The following is a 13,880-nucleotide window of genomic DNA, read 5'->3' as shown; positions in this document are numbered from 1 at the left end:
TTGTTTTGCACTAAGAGCAGCTAGTTTTGTGTGGTTTGTATCTAGGAAAGCAGATAAGATCGAAGGATGTTTGTAGTGTGAAGATGCTAAGGGGTGATAGAAAAAATCCAAGATTTGAAAGGCACCTATTGATATGCTGCACTAGAAGTCAAGGGCAGGATGCTTTTGAAGGGTGGGGAAATAGAAAAGATGGTGGAAAGATAATTTTTCTCTTTCAATTTCTATTTCCTTCCTACTCCCTGGAGCAGGGGTGAAATGCTACCAGTTGTGACCAGTTGGCTAGAACCGTAGGAAAAAATGCTAAGGATCACCCAAACCGGTAGTAAAAAAAAAAAAAGCTTTAAAAAGTGTGTGTGTAGGGGGGTGTTCTGTGAGACTCAGCTGTGCCACCGCGATCATCAGAACATTTTTTTATTTTTAAAACATTTTTTTTCCTGCCAGTTCCACTGAATAGGTAGAAATAATGCTTTAAAAAGTGGAAAAAAAAGGTTGTGACGATTGCGCAGTGCAGCTGATTATCATGGGAAACCCCCCCCCCACTTTTTAAGCATTTATTTCTATCTATTAAGCTGGACTGGCAGGAAAACAAATGTTTTAAAAGTGAAATAAAGAGGGTTCGACAATCACATGGTTCACAGCTGATCTGCATGATCGTGGGAACCTTTTTTTCACTTTTTAAAGTGTTTTTCCCTACCTATGCTAGATTTTAAGATAATTGTCAGCAAATAAAATCTGCAGCATTTTGGAGGACCTGAATAAAGATGACAAGTCTTATGAGCAGGATTCTTTGGTTGGTATTAGATAATGAATCACATCATACAGTTAGATCATAATACTATAGAGGTGATATATGATAGATAGATAGATAGATAGATAGATAGATAGATAGATAGATAGATAGATAGATAGATAGACAGACAGACAGACAGACAGACAGACAGACAGATAATGAGATATGACAGCTCAGAAATATTTCTTAGGTTAAATACATTATACCTTTTTAAAATATCAGGCATAATGTTAATCTTTATTGATGGTGCATAGAAAGCCCCAAAAGAAGTTCAGAAGAAATGAACTGCCTATCTTAAGTTTCCTAAACTAAACTGAAATTCAGCCTAAATGTTTCTGAAAGACAAATACAGAAAGAGACAGAATGAGAATGCTAACTATAAGATATTAAATGTTGAAAACTATTTAGAGACTATTTTTCCAGCAGTAGCACTCTGTGAGTTAATTTATGCTTTTTGTGATGTGGTGAGATTGGAATATGTCATTAAAATACACACATTAATGTGGCAAAGTTATTAAAGCTATAAATCTCCCCCATGCTACAGTTGAATTTAATGAATTACAGGAATGCCATTATTCTGTATTACAAATTTGAGCATTAAACTATTGCACTTTCAAATTTATCATGAGAATGGATCTAAATTTTTAAATTTACCATACTAGCAAAGGTGTTTGAAAAATTTATATAAAAAGAATCTCACTATACTTACTAATTAAAATATTTTACTTAAAAAAAAGAATTAATACATTTGAGGAAAGAGAAATTGTGCACTATTTATTGATTATTAATCACTTAGTCCAGTGGTTCCCAAACTTGGCAACTTTAAGACTTGTGGACTTCAACTCCCAGAGTTCTCCAGCCAGAAGAGCTAGCTGGAGAATTCTGGGAGTTGAAGTCCACAAGTCTTAAAGTTGCCAAGTTTGGGAACCACTGACTTAGTCAATCAATTTAGTATGCCAATAGAAGAAAATATGTATGTCTCAGAACTGAACTGTGAAGTCCTTGATAGTCTAAGAACTAAATCAGGTAGGAAAAGGTTAGTGAAAATATTACAGAAGTGGTCTAAATGAGCTGTTGCTTGCCTGTACCATCAAGTTCAAAACAATGATTTCTAAGAAAACATGGCAGCCTCTTCAATAAAATATGGCAGCCTCTTCAATAAAAGTTAACCTATTAATTCTCCTCCTCCTCCTCCCTCCCTCCCTCCCTCCCTCCCTCCCTCCCTTCTTCCTTCTCCTTCTTTATCTTCTATTTACAAAATGCAGGTATTCTATAGTCTCTTTAACAGATTATAAATCTGTGGAGCCTGGAAAAAAAGTTTTAACTGTCTACACCAGGGGCGTCAAATTGATTTCACTGAGGGCCACATCAGGGTTTTGTTCGACCCTCACAATCTCCATTTTTGGCTGTGACGGCCTCCTGCTACCCTCTGCCAGCAAAAACGGAGCTCAGGAGGCCACTCACAGTCTTCTCAAGTTCCAGAGGCACTGCAGGCTGGCTGTTTGCTGTTTCTAGGGCAGCCCCATGGGCCAGATCTAAGCACCCCATGGATCAGATCTGGCCTTGAGTTTGACACCTCTGGTCTATACTGTTCAAGGTTTGGTAGGCTCCATCTTCTCATGATAGTCTATCTTGTCTACAAATTTCATTCTTTTCATACAACGTAAAATAAGGAGTTCCCAGTACTTATACATTTACTTCTCAGAATAGTAAATGAGATGGTGATATTCTAGTTTTTTCTAAATGGTACTCAAAGAATTGGGATTAAAACGGGATGAGCCGTAGCCATATTTCCAAAAGTGCATTTGCCAATGCAAGCGTTTGCGATTTTTTTCATTTGGTCCTATGGGAATATCGAGCCCTGAAATAGTTTGGACTGACCTTGGACTGTCCCACACAAACATTTCAGAAGGAGAGCTCATCTGAAAATGAATATGCCATTGGCCTGGTAGAGGAAGAAGAAGAAGCAGGAGGAGACAGGAAAGAGCAACAAATCAAACTTTTGGATTTACAGATGGCATCATTCCCAGATTCATCCATTAACAAGTGGTAGCTCTACCCTAACAACAGGGCTGTAGATCTTTCCCCCTGTGTTTAGCTAAGGGGTAAAAAAAATCAACAAAGCTTTACTTCCTTCACCATTACTCTGCCACTATTACTTTCCTCATGTCTGGCCTGGCAAGTGTTCCAATAGGAAGATTTATTTGTCTATGGATCATATGGTTCCAAACAATGTAAAGACAATAATTTAGGATTCTCCATTAGGTTCCTTTTTCAAGTGCTACAGAAGAGTTGAGAAATAAGTAGCCTGGACATTACAGTGCTTTCTTCCATTCTCTATGGCAGAGGCTATTTTTATTGAGTTAAATCTTTAGATCTTTAGTAAAACGGACTCCTAATTGCCTGTTCAAGGTTAAATCATGTCTCCTAATAATTACTTTACAACAGAGCTATCTTTCAGGAATATAGTGTAGATGGGGAAAAAAAGAACTTTTCCTAGACACTACATGGATTGCAGCTGAATCTTTGAAAAATACTGGCCTTCAACCCAAGACAAGTAAGCAGATGCACATACAGAGAGATACTCACACACACAAAAACTAGAGCAAGTTTTCATAGAAATATCCTGCATCCTCTAAACCCTTTCTGATAGGCAAACTAGAAACTTAAGACTTTGTGTCAGAAGGTCACAGATCTTTAATATCCAACACAATACGAATACACAGCAAGGGGATAAAACTTCAGATCCACACTGATACAGATTTTCACTGGGTTTATTGAACTCTGAAAGAGTGGGTTGTTGCAATATTCTTTTTATCTTTCTATTTAGGCAATGCTCAAAAGAGCAGAGATGAGTTCCTAATCTAGTACATTCTCTCAATTTACCTCCATAGAAAGAACTGTTTTAAACAGGTTGCCAACAACAGAAAAAGCGGAATGGACAAAAGGACATTTTGAGCCAGGAGGCAAATCCAGTCTAAAAGGGATCGCTATCACTTTGATAACTTTGGAAAGAGAAATAGAACAATATAGCAGATCGGAGGCAGGTTTAAGGGTAGAGAAAGCCAGTTTGCGCAATAAGACAAGTTTTCTGACTCTGGAATTACAGTATAAGCAAACTCACTCCCTGAACCACCTGCAGAAGAAATGAAGTAGAATGGGAAAGAATTTAGATTACTTCAGACCTTTTTATTATGCTTAACTAAATTTATCTTGCCCTCTACTAGCACACCTTTAAGACCTTGTAATTTGCAGGGTTGCATTAATCTACGTCCTGCAGATATAGCTTAAAGAATATTCAGAAGAAACACATTATTACAGAACTGCTTCTCATTATAAGAATAAAACATTTATGAGAGAAAAATGGGTCTGGGCTAGTGAAGATATCCCAGTGAAATATTTATTCACTTCAAAACTACTGAAAAGGATATGTTAATGTTTTTTTTTTAGAATAGCCTCCATCCTGCCTGAAAATGTGAAGTTCTTCACTAAGCAATAAGTGAAAGTCCTCCACCTTTGATCGTGATTGTTTGATATAATAGCAGGAGAGAAGTAGCATTTCAGGAGAAGAGTAGCAGCAGATACTAAGAGAACTAAGCAGGAGAATGATTCTTGAAATCCTTTGAATGGACGTGTGCCCCAAGCCCACCGACTCAGATCTAGCAAAAGCTTTATGGACTTGGACTTGGACTTAATCTTTGTAAATGTCAATGTCCACAAGGCAGTGACCGTTGCATTGTGAAGGCCAAAGGCAGAACGTCACGGATTACAGAGTTGTTTATCCGTGTGTTGTCCTGCCATTGGGTTCTCAGCTTGTTTCACGGTTCCGTCGCCACGGGAACCAACACTCCCCATTTATCCGGGCTTGTGACCGGCTATGGTTTCCCATAGCTTTATGGCAAGAACAAACATTCTTGAGAGTACAAGAACAAATTCAAATTAAAAGATGGAGGAAGGAGACCATCACTAGCATAGCAAGAGCATTTAGACTTATATACCGCTTCACAGTGCTTTACAGCCATCTCTAAGTGGTTTACATAGTCAGCATATTGCCGCCAACAATCTGGGTCCTCCTTTTACCCACCTCGGAAGGATGGAAGGCCGAGTCAACCTTGAGCCTGGTGACACTCAAATTGGCAAACCGCTGGCAGTCGGCAATCAGCAGAAGTAGCCCGCAGTACTGCATTCTAACCACTGTGCCACTATGACTCTCAAGCAAGGAATAACATTAAAGGAGGATATGGCTGAAGAATCTGACCTCCCTTATACTACTTAGAGGACCTTGAATGGATTGAGAGTTGGAACGCCTAAATATAAAACAAACATGGTTGAGTGGAGATTCTTTGCAGATAACAACATGCTATGTGAATATGGAAGACACAGAAACCGCTACCCCCAGATGCAGGTACTGATAATGATTTATATTTGGCAAATGACAAAGCCAAGAAGGTGACTTCATCCTGGTAGTTTAAAGTTTATATAGATATGGAAGAAGAAGAAATCTGATATAGTGGTTGATTATTGGATTAGGATTGAGAAAACTGAGGTTCCTGGTTTCATGAACAATAAAACTCACTGGAAAGTGAATAACCTGCCTCTTGGCTTTTGCTACTTGGAGTTAGAGTTAGATCAAAGATGCTGTTTGGGAGCGGGTGTTCTTCTGAGAGTTCAAATTTTACTTGCTTTGATAGTTCCCTAGACAATGCTAGGACATACAGTAAGTCCATCCTTTGCTTATGGGTCCTGGCAGTTGTGCAAAATAGATCCAACTGTAGTTTTCCCCCCTTTTCTATTTTGTACAAAGTGAACTGGCAGATGAGTGTCAGCAGGCTATCTGGCATTCAGGACATTTTTCGAAGGGATCTTCTGCAACATGTGTGTGCAGCTGGAAGGAACTGAGTTGTAGGGGCAGAATCAAGTCAAGAGACTGTTTGTTACCAACCCCATATCCATCAATGTGTTTTGTCTTCTCCATCCAAATTGCATGATGCCTTTCCAGAGAGTTTTTTTTTTTAAATAATAATAATTATTATCTTCTCTTGTATTGTCTATGGACTAGGACTATCTTGGAGTGGACTGAATTGAAATGATTAATGTCTCTCTTTGGAGCGTGGCTGACATGAGAAATGGAGGGAGAAAGGTAGAAAGGAATGCTTGGATGGAGATGTTTGGTGACCATGGAAATTGTTTTAACCTTCAAATTATCCAAGGTCTAAGTGCAGAAGCAGCCATTGTCATGCTGGTATGAGAGTGAGGTGAAATTGGACTGTTCCTGGCTGGAAGGAAGACAATATGAATAGAGTCGGAGAGGGAAGGTGTCCCATTAAAGTTGTGAAGGGAATTTATACATACATACATACATCATACATACATACAGATTGTGTGTGTGGTGTGTGTGTTTTTTGAGGTTTTCGCGGGTGTTAGTATGTAGTCTCTAGTTGTTCGGGTTTCTCCCTCGTAGAATTGGAGATGTCTTGGCGACGTTTCGACGAAGTCACATTCGCTCTTCAGCTGCTGCGACTACTTCTGCTGACTACTCCTGGAAACACCAAACCTGAAGTAGTCAGCAGCAGCCTGAAGATTGACGAATTGACTTCGTCGAAACGTCGCCAAGACTCTCCATTCTACGCGGGAGAAAACCCGAACAACTATAGACCTACATATATATAATATTTGCTGATAAATAAATAAAGGGAGACTAGTATAGATCTATTTCAAGCTATTTAGCTCTCATCAGCTAGCCATACCCTATGTTGGGAATCGAACCTGTGCTCTATTGCCTCTCAGGCAGATGTGTTAACCATTGAGCTACAAAGGCTCGACCCTTATCAGCCAGCCAGGGTGAGAGGTATATATTTAAAGTCAAAACCCCTGGTATGCCCAAATATGGGAGGAAGGTCACACTTCCACTCTCTGTCTTCGGCTTGTCACAAGAGACCATCCAGACAGAAACCCAATATTTTTTACTGTTGCCTTTTTGTTACATTTGTTATATTTATGCTGATAAATAAAGGGAGACTAGTATAGATCTATTTCAAGCTATTTAGCTCTCATCAGCTAGCCATACCCTATGTTGGGAATCGAACCTGTATATATATGTGTGTGTGTGTGTGTGTGTGTGTGTGTGTGTGTGTGTGAAGAGCAGGCAAGCTGGAGGGAGGTAAATCACATCATCATCATCATGAGAGAACCAAGTCCAGCCCTTCTTGAATTCTGTTCAACCTTATCTACCACCAATGAATTGCCGACATTAGTTGGCCAGATCCTTGTGCATAGGCTTCAATACATTTTTTAATAGTGCAGCATACACAAATAGTCCTGATTCTTTGTGTCAGATGATATGGCAGGTAGTTGAGAGCAGGCCATGCTTAATTAAAACAGGATCAGTACATGTTTTACTCTGCAACCCACAGCTTTTATACCGAAAGCAAAATCATCACATTATTGAGTGCCTTGGACTCTGAATGGTGTTATGAATGTAAGTTCATTATGTAATAAGACTACATCATCCATGATATGATTGTGGATGAGGCAGCTGTTCTGGTGTTCAGAATTGAAACTTAGATAGGCTTGGAAAGATGAAATAGTAACTTGGACATATGTCAACTTGGTTTTGAATTTGGCATCAGTTTGGCACCAGCCACCAACTCAGGGAGGATGAGTGGGGAGATGGTAATTGTGATTCATGATAACTTAAAGACTTTGATAAGTTTTCTTTGCAAATCAGCAACGGTCATGTCCCCTCCTACATCAAACCTTGCGGTTTTCTTAGCAACATAAAGGGAAGAACTATAAGAAGAAAACACCATTGGGAGAAGAAAAAGAATAAAGCTGAGCAAGCATGAATAAGAAGACATATTGGGTATTATTACGTTGATGAGACCCAATGTATGATGATTCTGTCTGATTGTATGAAAAGGAAGAAACTATAAAAGACAGATGCATATAGGTTATGGGGTCATAACCAACATCTTCAATTGTATCCAAAGGTCTGCTGGTAAGTAATGCAGCTAGCAGAACAATTACACAAGCATAGAATTGCTTCCCTTACCTGCTCCTGAGTTGCCATAGGCAAGGGGATGGGAAATCACACCTCACAGCTGCACCAAGGAATTTACTCCTCAGTCATAACAAGATATATTCAGGCTGATCAAGTCAAGGCCATCTCCGTGGATACCAACAATGGCCTTGAAGGGAGTGACTTGTGCAACCTGCAAAACTACCTCCTTGGAAAATGTGACCGGGTGGCACATGTTGGGGGGAGGGGGAAACAGGGGCAGAGGCAAGGTGTGGAGGGGGTGAAGGGAGAGCTGGCTTCACCTAAGTAATGCTGACATGGTGCTCCTAATAAAAGACTGGATTTTTATTGCCGGATGGCTTGAGACTATTGATTGCACTAGTTGGAAGGTTAGGGCACTGGTTGGAACCACTGACAGATGCCTTATACCTAAAAAGACAATGTGGATGCGAACTTTTAAAAAAATCAATATGGAATAAAAGTAGATTTAACATAAATGAATGGCAGTCCTTTCCAAAATAGTTACAAAACTGCTAATAAATGAGAAAAGGGGTGGTAGATAGGAAAAGAAACATGTGGTGACATCTAGGTCCTTAAAATAGCATCGTATTTTCAATCTTTGTCTTAATATTTAAATGTTAGTTTTGAAATCTATCTACCTGTCATCCATACATATCATCATATCATCATCATCATCTCAAATACATTTCTTTAAGTGGCTTACAACAGTTAGAAGCATAATATTAAAGCTGATATTAAATATTGAAAGCTGATATTAAATATTGAAAAAAATTAATTCTTTAATATTGATATTAGCTTGTGATTAAAAAACAAGACTCTCTAGAGCTGGGGTGTCAAACTCAAGGCCCACAGGCCAGATCCTGCCCACAGGATGCTTAGATCTGGCGCATGGGGCTACCCTGGAAATAGCAAAGGATTGTCTTGCAGTGCCTCTGCCAGTGAAAAAGGAGTTCCTAAGCTCTGTTTTCGCTGGCAGAAGGCTGCAGGTAGCTGTTGCAGCCAAAAATGGAGCCCCGAGCTCTGTTTTTGCTGGTAGAGGGCTGCTGAAGGCCATTGCAGTGGAAAACAGATGTTGGCCTGGCCATGCCCACCCCGGCCACACCCCTCAGGCCCTCCAATTTCAAACACAACCCTGATGTGGCCCTCAATGAAATTGAGTTTGACACTCCTGCTCTAGAGTAAAATTATTTTACACTTAGTTATCCACAAACAGCAAGTTAAATTAATCATGGGGAAGTAAAATATACAATTCATTGCATATTTCTATCTTAATGAAAGGCAGCTTGGAGGTTCCTAGTCTAATTTTCTAACAAGAAAATTGCTATTGATACTGATACTATCTGTAGGTGCTTGATTTTTTTTAAAAAAAGAAGCATTGGGTGACTTAATATGTGTTGCTAACAACGTAACGCTTTGCCCAAGGATATATGCCTGTTGTACTGGATTTTACAGCTATTTCTGTTTTGTGTACACCCACATTACCATCTTAACATAATGAAAAGTGGTGAGTAGGTTTCACATATTAAAAAAAAACCTTACAGAGTATAATGTACTATGAAACAAAGAAGACCTACAGTATGTTTCTCACCTATTTATTCACAAGCACTTACTTAGACCTAGTGACACAATTAGCAAAAGACTCCAAGGAGACTTCAAAATGAAATGAGTTAATATATTGTGTTATATAATAAATCCAACTTTGTCATGGATAGATTTTTTGGGGGGGTAGTCCTTTGTTGATTAAGTTGCATGTACTTGGGGGAGAAAGGAGGGGAGAAGAAATATTTTTTTTTTGTCTAAGCTTGTAGAAACCTTGGATTGCTTTGATTATGAAATAAATGAAGCAATAAAATGAAACAAACAAACTTTGGTGCTATTTGTTGCCTCAGACTCCCTTTATCAGTAGAGTCAAATGAAGCTCAGATTGCTTTTGATAACATTCAGTGATGAAGATATCAGAAAAGAACTAGATACTAGATCAATCTTTTTTTCCAGAGACCTTCCAGAAATATAGACAGCACTTCTGGTTTATTTATTTAAAAGATTGATATAACTGTTGACGTAAGGCAAAATGAAATGTGAAGGAAGTTAGCACCCACCCCTCTACTAAAAAATGAAATATCCAAAGAAATATTAAAAAGGCAGAATATTATATTTCCCTGAATGAGAAATAGGGAAACTGTTTTTAGGCAGGAAACAGACTCACTCTTAGTAGCCCCCCCCCCACACTTTTGTCAATAGGCCATTAAGGCCTGAGTCAGTCCATTTTATATAACAAAGATCTACCCCCTTCAGGCAGAGCCATTTTATTGCCCTTCATTGTGTCCCCCCACCACGTTTCAACCAAACTTAGCACATAGACAACCTACAAAGCTAGCTATGACCTCTGACAGCAACCAATCGGGATACTCTTCCGGTGCCACAGGAAGTTCAAAGCCCAGAGAGGGCATAAAACCCAGGGACTCTCAGCATTTCTTCCCCTTTCACCCAGTAGCTCCAAGGCATGTGGTCCTATCCATCATTAAATCATCTTTCCAAACAGCCTCCATGTTTCCAGTGTCTTTCTCCCACTTGGAACTAAACCCAGATGGATATTTCTTCCAACAGATGGCTTATAACAACCCTAAAAATAATAAATGAAAGGGTAACTAAATATAAAACAATAAAGAAAAACCCTGCACTTCAATCCCTCCCCACTTTCGGATATCTCGCAGTGGGTTTACCTAGCCTGCTTCCTTGCGTTCTACTATATACTCAGTACCTCAGTCATAGGCCAAGTCTTAATGACTTTGCAAAAGGCTAGAAGAATAGAGACCTATCAAATCACTGATGGGAAGGAGTTCCACAAGATAGAGGCAGCCAAAGAAAAGGGCCAGTTCCAAGATCCTCAGTAGACGGCACAATTTGTGGGAGGAGACATGCAGTGGGACACACTCTGTCTGATCTAGTGAGATGGGCAGATATTCTCAGGAAAAGGCAGTCCTGTAAATAACTAGGTCCTGTGCCATGTAGGGCTTCTTCAGTGCCATCGCTTGGAAGCAGGAGAAAAAAAAGAGATACATTGAACATGCAAGTGAGTTTCATGAATGGAAAGAGCCATGGTGGCGCAATGATTAGAATGCAGTACTGCAGCCTAACTCACTCACTTACTCCAGGAATTCGATCCTGAAGGTTGACTCAGCCTTCCATCCTTCCGAGGTCAGTAAAATGAGGACTCAGATTGTTGGATATACAGTAAATGCTGGCTCTGTAAACTGCTTAGAGAGGGCTGTAAAGTGCTGTAAAGCTGTATATAAATCTAAGTGCTTTTGCTATTGCTATCTCACTGTTCACTTCTGACCCTGAATGCTGAACAAGACTTCTATTGGCCTGATCCAACAGAACTCTGTGTTCTTAAAAGATACGTTTTATTAAGGGAGGAGGACTCATTACAAATAGCAATAGCACTTAGACTTATATACCACTTCATAATGCTGTACAGCCCTTTCTAAGCGATTTCCAGAATCAGCATATTGACCCAAAAATCTAGGTCCTCATTTTACTGACCTCGGAGTGATGGAAGGCTGAGTCAACCTTGAGCCAGTGAGATTTGAACTGCAGAACTGCAGCTAGCTGAAGTAGCCTGCAGTACTGCACTCTACCCACTGCACCGCCTCCGCTCTTTATGGAATCCTTCTATAAAGACAGTGTCAGCATTAAATTGATCTCCAAAGCAACATCTGAAACATGTCCCAAGCTTCTTGGATGAGAAACAAAATGTTTTCAAGGAACAGCCAAGAAAGTCCACTTGACTTTTGAAAATGGCCTTTGGGATGACCAAGATAATACTTGAAACACTAGCATCGTCAAGTCCACAGAGAGCCACAGTACTGAATATTAATAGATATGGTGATCCAAAAGTTTATAAGAAATTATCCCCTTATTTGAGACCTTCAGTCCCGTCACCTGTTCATCTTTGAATTTTGCTCCTGAATATGGCAAAGGTGTAGATGTCTTTAAAAATAACAAAGTTTAAAAACTCTATTCAAATTTAGCACCTGTAAAACTATCACTAATTCCTAAGGCTAATCATCTATTATGCCAGGCAATGAAATGTAATGGGATCCAAGCAATCACATTCTGCCTATCTTTTCTGCAGGATGCATTAAGTCATCCCTGTAGAGATGTAAAATTCCAGCCATGCTAAATTGTGTGTGCTGGATAGAAGTTCAACTGCAGCCTCAGGAAAGTTTCTGCTTTCATCACAGTTTGTGTAATTATATGTGCTAATCTCCATTCCATCACTTAACTAATTAGCACAAGCTGGCTTCAAATCTCTTTGTTTAAAGAACACATATAAGGTGCCAGAATATAAAGTAGATGTGAACTTTTGCTTTCTTAATGATGAGTGCAAAATTTCAGTATTTGCTAAGCATATTAAAAGAAATACACAAGAGAATGGGAAATTTGAGGCCAAAGAAATGTATCCTCTAAAATTATCTCACCTCCAAGATTCTTTCATCATATCTGACATTCTATCTCTTTAGTCTTCAGCATTGGAAAACTATCCTTCATATTTACATTAAAAGGGACTGTAGGATGCACTGGTGGTTATGATGGTGAAGGACTGGCCTGTGGTGCCTCTGTCAGCGAAAATGGAGCTTGGGAGGGCTGCGTGTGGCCTTCCTGGGCTCCATTTTTGCTGCAGAGAGCTGCAGGAGGCCATCACAGCTGAAAACAGACCCCTGGAGGGCTGCAAGACATTGAACTGGCCACACGTACCCTGGACACACCTACTCATCCCACCCCCAAGGTCAAACACAACCCTGATGTGGCCCTCAATGAAATTGAGTTTGACATCCCTGATATAGACGCCTCCAGTGAATCTGGAGATTTAATGAACAAATACAAAAAAGCAATAAAGACTGTTTTCCAAAATCTTCAGCCACCCACTCCAGACATCCATACAAATATACTAGTTTCCCCCTTGTTTTTTAGTAAGCATCTACATACATTACCATATTTATTTCTAAAGATGGAAGCATTTACTAAACCAATCTATTGGTCTATCTAATTTAATACTATGTAAGGAAGGACTGGAGAACATTTTGGTGGTGGAAGTTGAGAGTTTCCATATTTTGGGATTTTTTTTGTTTTTTGTCCTTTTTATCATGCAAAGCCACTTACAAAAACAAACCCAAAGATATGGTCATATAAATGTAATACATTTCTGCCTACTACAGCTCTGGCTATCTCAGAAATATGGAAACTATGAACTTCAACTACCAAAATGTTATATCCCTTTATCTTTTGGCAATTGTCTCTGGAAAAAAATGTGGAGAGATTGAAGATAGACTGTTTATTCCAATTTCACAAAATAAACTTGCATGATACTTAAAACTAAAGAGGAAAAAAATAATCTTAATCTTGAGAAGGAATCTAAAGAAAATGAAATCACCAAAAAAGTATATACCGGTACAAAAATATTGTACTGGGGAAACAAAGGTGAATTTGGCAGAACCTTTTCTTAAGGAGTACTTCTGTGTAGCGCTTTTAAGAGTAATTTCTGTTTGCAATTCAGTTTTTAAATGTAGCATTTGTCCCTTACGTCTAAGGCATTCAATAAATAAGATTGTGTATTGATAATGGATGTCAGTAAAAAGAAAGCTGTGCATGTATTGGTGAAAAGAAGACACTGAAACACCGGAGAGAACAATAAGTGACTCTGATACATGAAATGACTCAGTTAAACATTTATCTCATGTCTTCAATCAGTGGATTACCATTCAGTAAAAGCAAACAGTTTACAATCTGAAAAAGTGAGACATAAATGACACAACCAGGGGCAGGGGGAGGAATACTTAAGTCACAGTCCTTCAAACAATCAGTACTTAATAAAATAATACTTGAAAAGTAAACATAATGGCTGTAATGCAGCTAGAAATAGATTTTGTTCTTTACATAACTTGCTGAAATGACCATTTTTGTTTCAAATATGATTTGATTATGTTTCATATATTTAAATTTAAGAAGACAAATTTCCCAGGGGAAATGTCACTGTAGGTGAGAAAA

The sequence above is a fragment of the Thamnophis elegans genome, chromosome 11 (assembly GCF_009769535.1).
Source record: "Thamnophis elegans isolate rThaEle1 chromosome 11, rThaEle1.pri, whole genome shotgun sequence".
Lineage (NCBI taxonomy): Eukaryota > Metazoa > Chordata > Lepidosauria > Squamata > Colubridae > Thamnophis > Thamnophis elegans.
The sequence above is the reverse complement of the archived record's forward strand: the minus strand, read 5'-3'. Positions refer to the sequence as shown.